The following is a 15,329-nucleotide window of genomic DNA, read 5'->3' as shown; positions in this document are numbered from 1 at the left end:
TACTTGCAAGTGTTCAGTGCAAAGCGCCATTGATCTGGTTTGAGACCTGGTTTCTGCGTCACTGTCAATGACAGGCCCTCAAGGGAACTCCTCTCCATTATCTTACTGTGCTCTGTGTCTTGGAGATCCTGCAGGTTTAGGTCTCCAGGGATGACCCCTTCACGTGCTCTATGAGATCACAGGTGAGGTAGATGTAAATTTTATTTTCTTTAAGAGAAGAAAAATGAGAACTGGAATAGAAGAGACCGTGAGATGGCTCAGCAGGTTAAGGCAGCGGTCGTCAAGCCTGACATTCCGAGTTCCATCCCCACGACACACATGCTGGGAGAGAAGGAACGCCTATAAATTGTCCTCTGACCTCCACATATATGCATGTCCATGTGTATGCACACAATAAAAAATGTGAGCAAAATAAGAACAGATGCAGGATGGGGGTGTTGGGAAATACAATTTAATTCATCAAGCTAGTGCAGCCAGTCCACAGAATGATTAGGGTTTAAACATAGCAGTGCCTTAGCGTCCAAAGACTCAGTGATTTCTTTACATGACTTTCTCCGTTATCCCAGAGTGAGAGAGGTGGCACTCAACTCCGCTTTCAGTTCATACCCACACATCATAGCTCAGGAGCTGGGGAGAGGAAAGGGAGGGACCTATAACTTTGATCCCTCTGCCTCCCTAGTGGAGTTAGCCCAGCCTAGGTAGTCTGATGTCTCAGCTGTTCTCTGAGGCTTCCCGGGCTACACTGGTCTTTGGTGCCTACTTTAACTCCCTGGTTCTAGTGGACTCCAGCCACGGCACAAGGCTGAGAGTGTCTGGTTGTGCTATTTGGTAGTAGTGTCTCTTTAGTTTCTACTGTCAGCAGCAGTTGCTGGAGACCTCCAAAGGACGCCTCTGACACTTGTCACCTCTTTAAACGCTTTGGGTCCCCTCAAAGCTGAACAGCCTACACCCCATCAGCACGATTCCAAGCTCGATTCCTGTTCAGCTCTGGCACTGTACAGCTTCTTCAAATAACAGCCCTTTCCAAGAACATTTGAAAGTCAGCACTTTGAAACTCCTCTTCGATACCAGCTTTCTATTGACCTCCAAGCTGTTAGCAAGCCCATCTCAAGGGCAGAGGGTACCTGCTCAGGAGAGTCCAGCTGCAGATGTCCACAATTGTTTCCCTTTCCTCAGACTTTGGCAAATACACAGCTCAGACTCCAGATCAACACCGCACACCCTTTAGAAATTCTGCAACCCTGAGCTTCAGTGCCAAGAGATTCTTTAGAGCAATAGCCTGGTTTCAGTTGCTGGCCAATTAAGGACTCTAATTTGGTTTTAAATATGTGATGGTCTGTATCTTTCTCACATGACTGTCGCAGCCTCTAGTCTGAAACTTCCAGCACCAAATAACCTCTTCTATCTATAAGTTCCCTTGGCCGTGGTGTCTTATCACAGCCATACAAACGTAACTAAGACAGCATGTCACTCGTCCAGTAGTGCATATGACAGTCAAGTGTCGGTGCCAAGTTGTAAGTAGCCTTTGCATATTTTGTTTTACAGTGTTCACAGATTCTTAAAGAGACATAAAGACCTTTTTTTTTTTTTGCAGGACAAATTTGCTCTCCAGGGACAAATTTGCTTTTATGATAATAAATCTTGCAGTGTTTCGGTTTGTCTCTGAATTTTGTTGGAATGGCTTTGCTGTGGAACATTCCTTAAGCCAGAATTAATGATCCGTGTTTCTAGGTAGTGATAATTTGTTGCTCTTAATTTTGTCAGCAATAGGGCATGTGTGGGCATCTGGAAGGGAGCTAGCTATTCTCTGAAGAACTTAGATTCACCCCTCACTAGAAGAGGGCAGCATTTCTGCCTTCTTCACCTTGGTACCATGCTATTTGTGGTAGAGAAATGCCAGGCTGGATGGCATGATGTGGTCTAGGAGACCCTCCCATGTGATTTTCCTTGAGTAACAGTTGCTTGGAGGCTTGCTAATATCTTCACCAGAGCTGGGCAGAGAAAGAACACATTGATTAACCTTTACCGAGAGTATGCTGAATAGCTTGAATGAAGGGCAAGAACTCTTAATGGGTCTCTCGCTGGTGTCGATAGGGTTTGCTGGAAGGAAACCTAAGGTTCAGTTTCAGGACATGAGGAACTTGTGTTTGTGTTGGCAAGGCAGACTTAAGGAACATGAAGCAACAGGCTCGCTGTGGGAGTGTATGATTAAGTGACAACTGAATGGTACGGACAGAAAGTGCTCTGGAGGCCTGACCCTGGGAGAGTTGGCAGAGACCACCAAGTGTTGACAGGCCTGCAGTGATCTGATATTTTTGTAAAACTCTTGCCCAGGGTTGGAGACGCAGTTGTGACTGTGAGCGCGGTGACTCCAAAAATTACAACTGGACGACGGTCTCATTTTCTGAAGTTCTAAGCCCCGTCAGTTGAGATGGCATTAGAAACTGTACAGGACCACCAGCTGTGTGCTATGCTTTCTAAGGCGTCATTTAGCTAAGGATTCCAACAATTATCAGAGCTCTGGAAGACCTCGTCAGTTTCTGAGTGCCTGAGAGATGAAGGTCTACCTTCTCGCCACTTACTGATTGCGTGATGCTGGGCTGGTAAAGTTGCTGTTTTCCTCTCTCCTCTGAGTGAGGGTGAGAGTTCTGCTTTCCCAGGACTGTTGATGGCATCAGGTCAGGGATACAAGATGCTTGGCACACACGAAGTTTAGCAGGGTCACTGTTGGATAAAGAAACACACATACACACACACAACCTACATCAAAATGGGGAATATAAAGTCAGAGAACATGGACTGTGTAGGCTTCAGAGTGGTTTTTGGATCTAAATTTCTGTCTTATACATGGAGAAAGAGATGTTCAGATAAGCTAAATTATCTGCTTTATTATATTATATTAAAATAATATAAATAATTATATTATTATACGCACAGCCGGCCATTCCACAGACTTTCCTTATTGTGTGACTTTGGCACTACATTAGCACAAGCAGTCAAATTCAGCAACCTCCCTGTCTCTCTTCTCTCTTTTCCAACTTTTCCTCTATCTGCTCTATGCTAGCCACCGCGAGAGACTGAAAAGGAAACAAGATGCTCATCTTGCTGTCAAGGAGTTGGTACCACAGATGCCTTAGCCACATTCCACTTTCCAGACTCCCAGGGTGGGGGTAAAGGCTGAGTTGGTCTGGTATTAGCATCAAGGGGTTTTAGGCTCAAAACTGAACCCAGACTGGTGGGGGTACAAACAGGAGTTGAGACAGGAATGACAGGAATACTGAGCTCACAGGAATTTCTTTGCCTGAAATTCCTGAAAGTTATGGAAACTGTTCTGGTCCTGTAGTGGAAGATACTCATCTCTACTTTCTAGTGGTTTTGTGCGCATAAATGAAATTGTGGCAAAGCGTTTGTAGTGTCGCAGTCAGTCAGAGTTAGCTGTCTTTATTTGGAAAGAAACAATGGTGGCATCCCAGTCGTTGGTGGCCTATTCAGTGGTTCCATTCCTTGGAGAACTTTCCTTGTTTGACAGAGGTTTCTTTGTCTTCCAGGAGCAACTCCCGGACACTGAGACACCCAGAAGACTCCAAGTTGTTACATATTCAACAATGACCTTGTCTTTCTAGCGTCCTCAACTTGGCACCTTGCCACGTGGAATCAATGGCTACAAGGTCACCTGGATTTGCTTGAAAATTCAAAAGCAATGAATCTGCTCTCTTCTCTCTTTTAAGAGAAAGCGACATTTCTACCCCACGGCTTTTTCTCAGGTTGGTTTTTGATCAGCAAGCTCCTTTGGGTGTCCAAGCTCTTCCTCAGATCCGTTCTTCATTGGTTCTGTGGTTGCACTTTCTTTTCAGACTTGTTCATCATTCAGCAAGAACACTGACCATTTCTTTTACCTGTGACTTACGACTTTATTAAAGCCTTTAGATTTTCTGTTCAAATTTCCAAACTGTTGAATCTACGATTTAATTTTTGTCAGAGGCTTTGCTAAAGCTAGGGTCTCCTAAATTTAAAAAATGCACTGTAAATTTCTCATCAATAATGATGCTCAATAAATGAAGTCTTGATACAAATCCCATAGCCCCTCTTAAGAACTTCTTGCATTTAAATTTTCGCCTTTAATCTTATCCTCGCTGGTGGCACTTCACATCTAAAATTCTTGCTCAATCCTTTTCTGGCCACTACAATATTTCTCTTCTCTCATCTATAAGATAGATATATCCAGATAATTTAAAGATGTTGGCAAATACGGAAGGCAATACAATTTAGTTTTCTTCTCTGAATTTTCTTGGATTCCTTGAATAAATTTCTCGGTGCATACTGAGGATGTTCAAGGTCCAGTCTTTCTACATTTTTCTGATTTCTTCATTGAACATCTACATTGGGATTCTGGTGAGTGGAAGTGAAACAGACAGACCACTGCACCTAGTACAGTTTCTTCTGATTCTACAAATCAAAGTCCCCCCTTTAATCAAATGTTTCAATCTTGTTTTCATCAAAGAGTTAAAAGGCAAAGCCGTTCGGCATCTCATCTCACTTGCACACATAGCCCGTTATAGCCTGCATAAACAAGGTTGACAAGTGGAGATTAATGAGCGCTCCCAAGTGACAAAACAACTTAATTTTCAGAAATTGTAGGAGTTGAACTTTACCAGTGTATTTATATGAGACAGCCATAGTCTAAAAATTTCCCTAATTGATTATGAGCAATAAGTAATAACTTAGAAAACAGTTTTCTGGTATACAAATAACAAATGACTCATAATAGTTAATTGAGGTATTAAGATGCATAAGGGAAGAATATTAGATTGACTAGATAAATGATTCATAATGCAAGGTAAATAATTGGTGAGTTCATACTCCTAAGTAGAACACAGCTCATAAGAAACACCAAGAGTGCGTCCAATAAAGGGAATTGTGTTTGCTAAATGAACTCCCAGCTAATTGAATATTGTAGCTATGTTGCCTTCAGGCTCCATTGGATCCTTGCATTTAGCTAAAGAAGCTCACTCATAGGTCTGTCCAAGAAGAATTCTTATCTTGGATCTCATGTGCTTATGAGATTATAGAGTGAGGTTCTGCAGAATGACTCATGCCAAAATTGGTCTGATTAACCAGTAATATGGCATCTGACACCGGGTTTCAAGACTAGGTCTCTGATCACAGGCCCAGTTGTGGGGGTGCAAGGTACCTTGTGTAAGGTCTCCTATCACTATCCATGCTATGGCTTGAACTGACTCACAGATAGTAACGGTTGCTTCACATTGCACCATGGTGGCCGTCTGTAAGTATACACATATTTATGCAGGTAACAACATAAATGTGCTCTCACATTCCACTTGAGTATCTCAAATAGACACAATTACCAATTTGAAAAGAGGGGAGCAGAAAGAAGAGAGATGCTCAGAGGGAGTAGATCCCTGAGAGTCAAACAAAAGATTCAAATAGCTTATAGGGGCATTCTCAGTCAGCCATATCAGTCAACAACACCACGTTCCGACCCTTACATATATACCAATCAACAACACTATGCTCCCAACCCTTACATATACACCAATCAACAATACCATGTTCCCAACTCTGACATATGCACCAGTCAACAGCACCATGTTCCCAATCCTTACATATACACCAGTCAACAACACCACATTCTAACCTATGCACCAGTCAACAACACCATGTTCCCAACTCTGACATATATACCAGTCAACAACACCATGTTCTCAACCCTTACATACACACCAGTCAACAAACACCATGCTCCCAACCCTTACATATACACCAGTCAACAACACCTTGTTCCCAATCCTTACATATACAGCAGTCAACAAACACCATGCTCCCAACCCTTACATATACACCAGTCAACAACACCTTGTTCCCAACCCTTACATATACACCAGTCAACAACACCACGTTCTAACCTATGCACCAGTCTACAACACCATGTTCCAACTCTTACATATACACCAGTCAACAACACCATGTTCCCAGCTCTGACATATATACCAGTCAACAACACCATGTTCTCAACCCTTACATATACACCAGTCAACAACACCACATTCCAACCTATACACCAGTCAACAACACCATGCTCCCAACCCTTACATATACACCAGTCAACAGCACCATGTTCCCAACCCCTATTTCAAGTTACATGAGAAGGCAGAAGAGAGCAGGGAGATGAAAAGAGGGTGAGAGGCAAGATGGGGGAATATATAACGGAAGGGAAAGAGAGAAGGAAAGAGTGAAGGGACAGGAGAAAGGTAGGCAATTGACTGAGTGTGTGAGTAACCAAGACCGAATCTAGAACTGCTTCTCTGGTTGAGGGAAAAGCACTTTACCCTCCTGTGCCTCAGTTTTATTATGTAAAATGGGGAAACTAGCAGATGCTTCACATATGAATGGAGGATTTTAAATGAGTTCATACAAACTTAGTTATCGGAGGACATTCCTGGCATAAGGCACTCAGCAATGGCTGCCATGACTCATGTGGTATGCACAGGTGCTGAATCCTCTGAGTAGAATGAGTTGATGGGTGTCATAGCAAGCAAAAGTACCCAAAGTTCATCTTCTCCCATGAGTTACAATGCTGCCGTCTCTGGCTAGAGCATTTGAGATAAAAACAAACACACAAATATAATTTTAAAGCTTAGATCTCTTGCAGTCATTGTCTGATTTTTTAAAATATAATTTACCAGATATAGATGTCAGTGGGTTCTGTAGAACTTCCACACATTTAGAGGGAGGCTAGAACTTCTTGAAGAAAATTCTACCCCCAAATCCTGCAACGCAATTGGCTTCAAACTGTAGGATATGAAGTTTAGAAATTTGTCTAAGCTATTTTACATTTCTTCTAAATGCCTCTTTGAAGCCTGTTCTGATGCTGGAGCATGGGTGGGGACAGTTTTCTCCATGTAGGTAAACTGAGTTACCCTGCTTGGCTTCATTTCATTTTAGCTAAAGAACAAAGAGCTCTTTCATTGTTTCAGGTTAGAGACAAGCAGTACATACTGAGTAGCCACAGTGCGTGTTCCCTGTATTCCCTGTACCCTTTGGATGCTCCCTCTGTGTCATTTAACTCCATCCCAAACCCTGAGACGTAGGAGGTACTCTGTCTTCCAAAAGCTGAAGTCTAAGCGGTGAGTTGTGACTCACGCTCTCCTCCCCTGGGACCGTCCACTGCTAACTGTGTTGACTACTCACGGATCAGTCATTTCCGTCCTTCTTGTCTGAGGCAGGATCTCTTGCTGTTCACAGCTGCCAGTTTGTGCCGGTCTGTGCTAGTCTCCTGTCTCCACCTCCCATGGTGTCGTGTGAGTGACAGGGGACTGCATATGCCTGCTCCCAAGTGTGCAGTTTTACGTGAATTCTGGAGATCCAAACTTTGGTCCTTGGGTTTGGGTGCCAAGTGCTTCACCCAGTGACTAAGTCATCTCCCCAGCCCCTAGTCCCGTTCACACAACACAAAAAACCTGTCATCCTCAATGCTAAAATTTAATTCTGTGATTGCTTGAGACAGGATTTAGGGTTAATAAGTGAAATGATTTAAACACAGCAATGCTTTTCCTATTCTTTGTTGAAAAAAGCAGTTTTCAGAACCTGGGCTGCTTGGAATCCCATGAACAAGATTAGGATATACTCACACAAAGAACTACTTTGATTGTTGAGGAGAGTCTTTCTGTGCTTTAGCATAGCCTCTGAATGGAGGAGCAGCCCCGAGCTCTACTCCAGATGGATTGGCCCAGTGACTTCTTATGCTTCTCTCGCAGAATGAGTCCTGCTTCCTGCATTCATCTCTGTCCTCATTCGCCAGGGCTCCTTTTCCTCCATACTGGCACAGATCAAACATCAGTCATCTAAATGGTGTCTCTCTGACGTGGTTTTGTAATAGGAAAACCTAACCCCAGCCTCTACCCCAGCTCCCCAACTCCTGCCCCACTGACCCTGTATCCCTCTTTTTTTTAGCATAACAGCTTCTGACTTCAGGCAGATTTTGTCTTTTTTTCTTTCTCTCTATCATAATTATGGAGATTTTTCTTCCTTATACTGTAAGCTCCAGCCGGGATTTGTCTCTTCTGCATTTATGTGTTCCAAATTCCCAGAGTACTTCTGTTCCATAAAGGCTGAATAAAACAAAGAAAACCCCAAACCAAAACAAAACTCACTTGGATTTTTCAGCAAGCCGCCTTTTCCCGTGGTTAATTCGGGCTTTGTAAAGAAATACTTTTGATGACATCACGTTATCTTGGAGTTATCAATAATCAGCTATTCTTTTAGGCTGTCGTCATGTCTGCCTTTCAAAATGTCATCCCAAGATGTCACAGGGGTTGTGTTGTCACCATGGTCTGTCCACCTTACTTCACAGACAGGGCAGCAGCACGCTACATGGTGGCTACGAGTCTGGGGTTGTGCTGCTGGCTAGTGGGTGGCATTTGGAGGAGAAACCTGAATGCTGATGGCTGACTTCCTGGCACATTCTTGCTGGTCTCTGCCACACTTCCCTACCACCCCGGCTGTGTGTTATGTGTGCTACTCTTGCGACCACGGAGAGGGTGATTCTTTAAAACCCATCCACATTTTCCCTTCTCCCTCCACTACTATAATTCCTACGGTAAATGTTGAAGTTGAGGTGACCCGCACGGGGAAAGCTCAGGCTAGGTTCTGATACTTGGGATTGATAAGTCCAGAACAATTCTTTCCTGAGCTCTGCTTCTAGGCATGCTTGAAAAATTCCCCAGCCTCCGCCTATGAGTTCACTGGGAAAGTATGCATAAGATACTTTGGAAATAAACATACACAAGAAGTTACAGTTCTGTTGGAATGACCCTCTACCTTGGAATGTCTGCAACTGTGAGAATTATAAGACTAAGAAATATGCTCAGGCTGCTGACTTGTAAAGCTACTATTCCTTATATGGAGTCCTTACAGACAGGCAAGCAATCTTGTATAAACTAAACAGGGATTTTTTTCCCCAGCCACTTATGTGCCTCATCCTTGACCTATTTCATTTATAGCTTCCTTTGAGATATTGTGCCCTGAAAAGTTCATTGCCTTCTTGATGGACTCCCGACAGTCATCTTCAAGATAGCTAATTCTTTAGAAGGACTTCGATTGTATCAAACAGATCCCCGTGTGGGCCCTGACGGGCTTGAGCATGGTACTACAGCTGGCCGGTAGCACTACATACAGGTAATTGTTTGGGGTCTGGTCGAAATACCCCGTGTACAGTTTATTTATCATTTTTAAGAATTTAAAACATGAACGTTCATAAATGCTTGAGTGAATTCTGCAAAAAAGAAGGCCAATGGATTCAGAGAAGGGCCTGCCTGTATACAGCCTACTCAATTTCTTTCTCCTTTTCTTGATATTGGAAGAAATGTAGCAATAAGCTAGGGAGCTACAGATGAAAGGAGATCTCTGTTTAAGAGGAGCAATCATTCTTTGACACACAATACAGAGTGGAACATTTTGAGATCTTGGCTTGCAGAGTATTTTAAAGGAAGCGATCTTAACACTGAACTAGTCTGCCCTGCAGGCTGCGTTTTCCAGAGCCCTCACCAACAGCTCTGAAGTCCTTCCACATTCACACCCGGGTAGGCTCTTAGCATATGGGTTCCATCCTCTGCAAGCTTCCTCTTTCCTATCCCAAAAGGAGGATTAAATGTAGTATCTCACGTAGAGCTGCACGTAGAAAGTTAACAAGCTGGAGAAACAAAGATGCAATATGTGACGTTCGGTATGGCACAATGTCCAGTAATTAGAAGCAATTATTATCCAATGGCCAGATTTATTAAGTGAGTGAAGTTTTGATTAAGTGAGGTAGTTCTTAGTTTTCATATATATCGATCAAAAAGTATCCTCCACCCCCCCACCACCCAACCAGAGTCATTGCCTTAATACTCACGTTTCTCCTCCTTTTCCGAACTTGGAGCTTCAGAGTTAGGGAGGAAGAGCAGTTACCTGGATGGCCTGTGAGAAAGGTTGGGGTTTGCCTTCCTTGCTGGAATCCGTCAAGCGAAGCTTGCTTTTAAGCTGGAGGCTGCAGTTAATGTACGATAACAGACATGAACTGCTTTGGGTTGCATTGACATAGGAGTCAATCTGCAACACCGCCTTTCAGTTGTACTGGCCTATGGGGGGATCTGCACACTGACTAGAGTCCATTGTACTCGTGTATGGAGGGATCTGCCCACTAGCCTAGAATCAGTTGCTCTAGTATACAAACGATCTGCAAACTGACCTAGAGATAAAACCTAGCAACTGACAACACAGTGTTCTTCCTGAAGTCTAAGCATTGGGACACTCTGTTATTGCATTTTGAGGCAGTTTCTTGTACTATGCCGGGCTCCACCTCAGGCCTGCTTTCCAGAGTCCTCTGTGCATGAAGAAACACCCTGCCTCTTTTCAGGTGCGCAAAGCTCATTTTTTTTTTTTTTTGAGGAACATATTACAATTAAAAAAAAAAAACACACAGCGAATTTAGAAAAAAATTTTTGGAGTATGCTTCAGTTTTGTAGCTTTAATGTGAGCATACTCACTGTGATTATTTATTTTATGTATGCACATGAGTGTTTCGCTTCTGTGTATGTATTTGTGCCTGGTGTGTGTGTGTCCCTAGTACCCGTGGAGAAGAGATGGAACTAAAGTTACAGGTGCTGGGAACCCAACCCATGTCACCTGCAGAGGCAGTCCCTGAGCCACCTCTCTAGCCCCAGGTGCTTCTACTTGAATTGTGTGGCAGGAAGTGGAAGAGGCACCCAAAGCAATCTCTGTGCACAGCATCTCTGGGGGGGTCCTTCTAGCCCTGTTCTTAGAGGGGATTGAGGGACTTTGATCCCTATTGAAGTGTTTTGTTACCAAAATAAACACACACACTATATCATTGGGAAAAACTAGAGAAAGGGGCGGCAAACAACTTCTATGCTTACAAGCCGAGTGGCAGAAGAAGAGAGTGTAAACACTCCTATTCCATGTGAGCACTATTGCTTATTAGAGTCTTTGATATAGCTCAGGCTCTGGGTGATCTTGATTGTGGCAAACCTGACTTTCTAGTCCTTTCTGTCACTAATCACAAAGCTTCAAGCTTTTGCTCTTTGAAGAAGCTAATGCTCACATAATATTAATATTTCCATTTTTAGCAAAGCCAGCTTAAACATTTCCTAATGCTAATGTGTGATGTGTCTAAGCATTGTAGCTAAATCTAATCTTTCATTACCGTTGATGCCCATCTCTGTTCGCAGAGTTAATTTGCAGACTTTCTGCAAAGTTCAGTTTTTGTTACATGTCTGATCAAGCTTAACAATCATTTCCTATATTATATTATCCAAAGTAATGTTTGTTTATGAGCTTAGAGTCATATTTATTAACATCCATGATTAACTGAAAATTGCCCCATGTGGTATTTCAATCCACAAATGTGTTTTGATTAGAGAAGGGACAATTATTCCATTTGCATTTGATTTTAACACAAATGGTATAATTTTCAACTCTCTTAGTCAAAGAGACACTAGGAAAGAAAAGGCCCCAGGAAGGCAGCTCATGAGCTGCTGCCTTCGCGTCGTTTGGACCCTAGCATAATTTATTCTCCTTTGTAGTGTATCTCTATAAAATAGTTTTCAGAATGCATAATTACCATAATTGTTCACACACTCTCCCAGGTATCACGGGGGCATTATCTATTAAGCTGCAAGACACTGATCACTGTGAATGTTCCAGCCATATTCCATCCTCTCTAGGACTGTCTGCCTATTTAGGTTTAATACTCAACAAGTACTATGCACATAGGATCTAGTAAATATGAAAAACATGTTTTTTAAAAGATGATTTGTGTTCTTCTTAATTCCTGGAGCTTTCTTTGAAGCTTCATGATTTGTGCTAAATCCTCAAGTTGACCTTTGTCTAACAGAACATAAGTTGGCTTTCGAAGATGGCCTGGACACACAGTAAGGGTTCTGTCTGATGTCTGATGCCCTTGGAATCTGGTATTTGATTTTCTGAATTCGATCTGAATGATGAGTGACTTGGAGAGGGGGGGTTTTAAATCACGGTTGCCTCAATAGAGAGTCTAATGGGCTCCCCCGTATGATTGGTCTGCTAGCTGGTTCAGACCTCTGATGCGGGGTCACTGCTTAGGACATCTTGTGGACTTGTCCTTTCTGCTAGAGAGGAGAACAACCAAATGGAGTCCCAAATCTTGAGCATGGTAGGAGACTTGAAGAAGGTTGACAGGCTACCTTTTCATGTGGAATTCAAAATAAAAACATACACACAGAGACTTGAGTTTTGTTGTTGGAGACAAATAGACCCTTAGGTTTTTGTTCGATTTTTTTTTAGGTTGATTTCACAGAATGATAGAAAGGTACCAGGAGCCAATATTCTCTGTGACGTTTGTGGGATGCAAGAAAGAGTGAATGTATTAGTAAGTGAACCAACCACCAGCACACTTGTGTAATCCTAGACTTGACACACTCATTTCAAGCGTCTGTGCTTTTGATGTTTCTTTGCTCTGGACAATTAGTGGTAGCAAACACTTTGCTCTAATTTTCTAAAACCTTTCAATGCCTCAGAAACACCTCTTCGATGTTTCTTTTGATCAATTAAATCTGCATAGAACCCCTGTTTGGTGCCAGAATGCCAACATTAATAAATCAGCCACTTCAAATTGAATAAATCTATTTAAATACTTATAAAATATTAAGGATGCATTTGGGAAAAGCCTCTAAGGTTATTGTGGCACCCATACACCTCACAGTAACTAATTTATTAAGCAGTTTGCAAACCTGGGAAGAAAGGAAAAAGAAAAATGGTTTCATAAACCAAGAGCAGAAGCCAATTTTTCAGCTCAGATGATGAAAGGAAGCATGCATTTCTAATCAAAAAGACAGATAAGCCTTCTCTCTCCCGCCATTCCCTCACCAGCAAAGTGCCTTTTCATCATCAGCAACGCTCCATTCCTAATGGCTGCCGGGGCCTTTCCGCACCTTCTCCACACACTGGTAATGTACACACAGCATCCCTTTGAAACAAGAGCCCATTAGCTGTGGCACACTACCTTTTCACATGACGTTCTTCTGTTGCAAGCCATCAATGTGGTGTTAAATCATCCCTACTGGGCATGCCCAGAACCCTGTCAGACGGATAAACTGATATTTAGAGCCATAGCATGAAAATTGCTTTTCAGCCCCCTTGAAGGACAGTTTTAAAAAAATGAAAAGAGAAAGAGAAAGGTCAGAGACTCGATGGGTACCTCCAAGCTCATTCTCGTACTTCCGGAGGATTTCTTTGGGCTTTCCTTTGTGAGACTCATTCTGATGCGTGCTATCCTGGCCTTTTGTGCAGAGTAGGGTCATGGTCCACATATTGCTATTGTTTGGTGTTCCAGGTCCTCGGCGCTCTAACACCCGATAGTTCCTGTGTCTTCCGAGAAGTCAATAGGCGTTTGTATTAATGACAGCTGTCACTGAGAATGAGTGAAGCTCTGTAATGTCACCTCTCTGTTACTCTCCATGCCATCCCACACAGTGCTGTTGAGAGCAGCATCCCAAATGCCAGAAGAGACTCCTAGCTCCTCAATCGCGATGCCTTTGGTCCAAACATTTCCCACCTGCCACCCCGAAACAGAGTCTGCTTGTCCTTCCTATTTTCCCCATGTAGGCTTACTGACCATGAATGGAGACTTAATCATGCACTCGTAATGGCTAGAGCAGTTTTAAAACAGCTTATATTAGAGAAATTGCTGTAAATATGGATGAAAGAGCATATAAGAGTCACTTTAAAAATATATTTCTTTAAAAAAAATGGATGGTCTGTATTAACAAACTGTATGCAAACCTTAGCTCTGGCTTAGGTTAGAATCACTCACCCGGCTTATAACAAATGCAGGGGAGGCTTGAGAGTGATAGTCTTCAAAGACTAACGGATTGGACAGGAACAGAAGAATGGTTTATTAACAATAACTCATATTTCATTATATGCAGAGTGAAAGGGAAGAGATGTTCGATTCCTGAAAAGCTGCACATTAATGTGAAATCAAACCATTTGTTATTTTAGTCCTGGACTCCTAACTGCGTTTCCACAGCCTGCTTGCACATCATCGGCGACTGTGTCTTATCTTGCCTCCAGAACCTCAATGGTGCTTCGGTGAGTTATTTCCTGCCACTGAGTCCGGTGGAGGGACGTGCCGCCTTATCTTTACCGGCAGGCAGGGTGACAGTTCCCTGTAGCTCTGAGGAATACAGGTAAGATTGAGACTAAGTCGAGAATCGCCATTCCTGGGCGTCATTCATTTCCCTGCCATTCTCAACACCTCGCGCTATTTCTCACTTCAGATGGGGCTTCTTCGGGAACCGAGCCCTCTGTGATTGCAGGTACTCTGATTTAGCCCCATTAGCAGGAGGCATTAGTGTGGCGGGAGTTTCTTCAGTCCCGTAGTTTTCTATTAATAGCGTTGGTTCTTTTGATAGGTCACCGCCTTGATTGTAGTTTGACGAATCAGGTAGTCAAATGAAAGACGAAGCCTCCAAATCAGAGGTCAGCGGAGCTGCACCCCTACCTTGCCCTGCCTCTTCAGCAGCCGCAGTCAACGGGCCCAGAATGAAGGAGCTCTGTAATTTCCGTGGGTCATCTGAGAGACTGACCTTTTAGAGGAGCGATCTACAACCGCTGCAAGTCTTTAATACAGCTCCTCGTGTTGTGGTGACCCCCAACCATAGAACTGTTTTTGTTGCTACTTCATAACTGTAATTTTGCTACTGTGGCAAATTGTCATGTATATACCTGGAAGGCAGGATGTCTGATATGCAACCCTGTGAGAACTTCAGGGTTCTCACCACAGGGCTGAGAAACACTGCTGTGGAGGCTGCCTTTTCGCTCTGAGGAATTCCCAGTCTATCTGTCTCCTTTAAGGATAGACCACCTGCATTTAACAGGATCCTTAGGTCATTTCAGCAACAGCAAAGGTCTCTTGGGAGGCCGCTGGGAAGAGTTCCTGTTGCTTCATCCATGCTGAAAACACCACCAACGCAGCACATGGATTAGTATTTTAGCACATTAGACAAATACTTTCAAAACAGACCCATGGATGCAAACCGATTGTTTAAAAACAATCTCAGTAAGTAAACTTGTGTGTTAGGGAAGGATGGAGGGAAAGAGGCAAGCAGATAATGTCTAGATACGAAGAAAAAAAGCGTAGAAAATTCCGGAAAACGCAAGGCAGTGGTGGGATTGGGGGTACAGAATAGAACTGGGGAAATGAAGACTACTCAAGGCCAGAATAGCCATTCTGTTTTTGCAAGGGCTGGTTTGAATCTCTTTCTTGTACCTTT

The 15,329-nt window shown here is 43.0% G+C and overlaps 1 long non-coding RNA gene across 4 annotated transcripts; it reads right to left on the bottom strand.

Annotated features, from left to right (window-relative positions):
* Nucleotides 1-429: 429 nt before the first annotated feature.
* LOC146893930 (uncharacterized) lies at nt 430-10,238 on the bottom strand. Of its 4 annotated transcripts, XR_015002807.2 has the most exons (6): nt 9,911-10,231; nt 9,565-9,709; nt 7,950-8,129; nt 7,650-7,837; nt 2,583-4,560; nt 430-1,991 (listed from the first exon to the last, which is right to left on the bottom strand). It is a non-coding gene; the product is annotated as an uncharacterized LOC146893930 (long non-coding RNA). The 4 variants fall into 4 exon arrangements; XR_015002809.2 differs by having other exon boundaries at nt 430-2,724; nt 9,911-10,238; XR_015002806.2 differs by having other exon boundaries at nt 430-4,560.
* Between the last annotated feature and the right edge of the window lie 5,091 nt (nt 10,239-15,329).

Source organism: Myodes glareolus, chromosome 8 (assembly GCF_982192425.1).
Source record: "Myodes glareolus chromosome 8, mMyoGla1.1, whole genome shotgun sequence".
NCBI classification, from domain to species: Eukaryota; Metazoa; Chordata; class Mammalia; order Rodentia; family Cricetidae; genus Myodes; species Myodes glareolus.
This window is presented reverse-complemented; position numbering and strand designations above follow the sequence as displayed.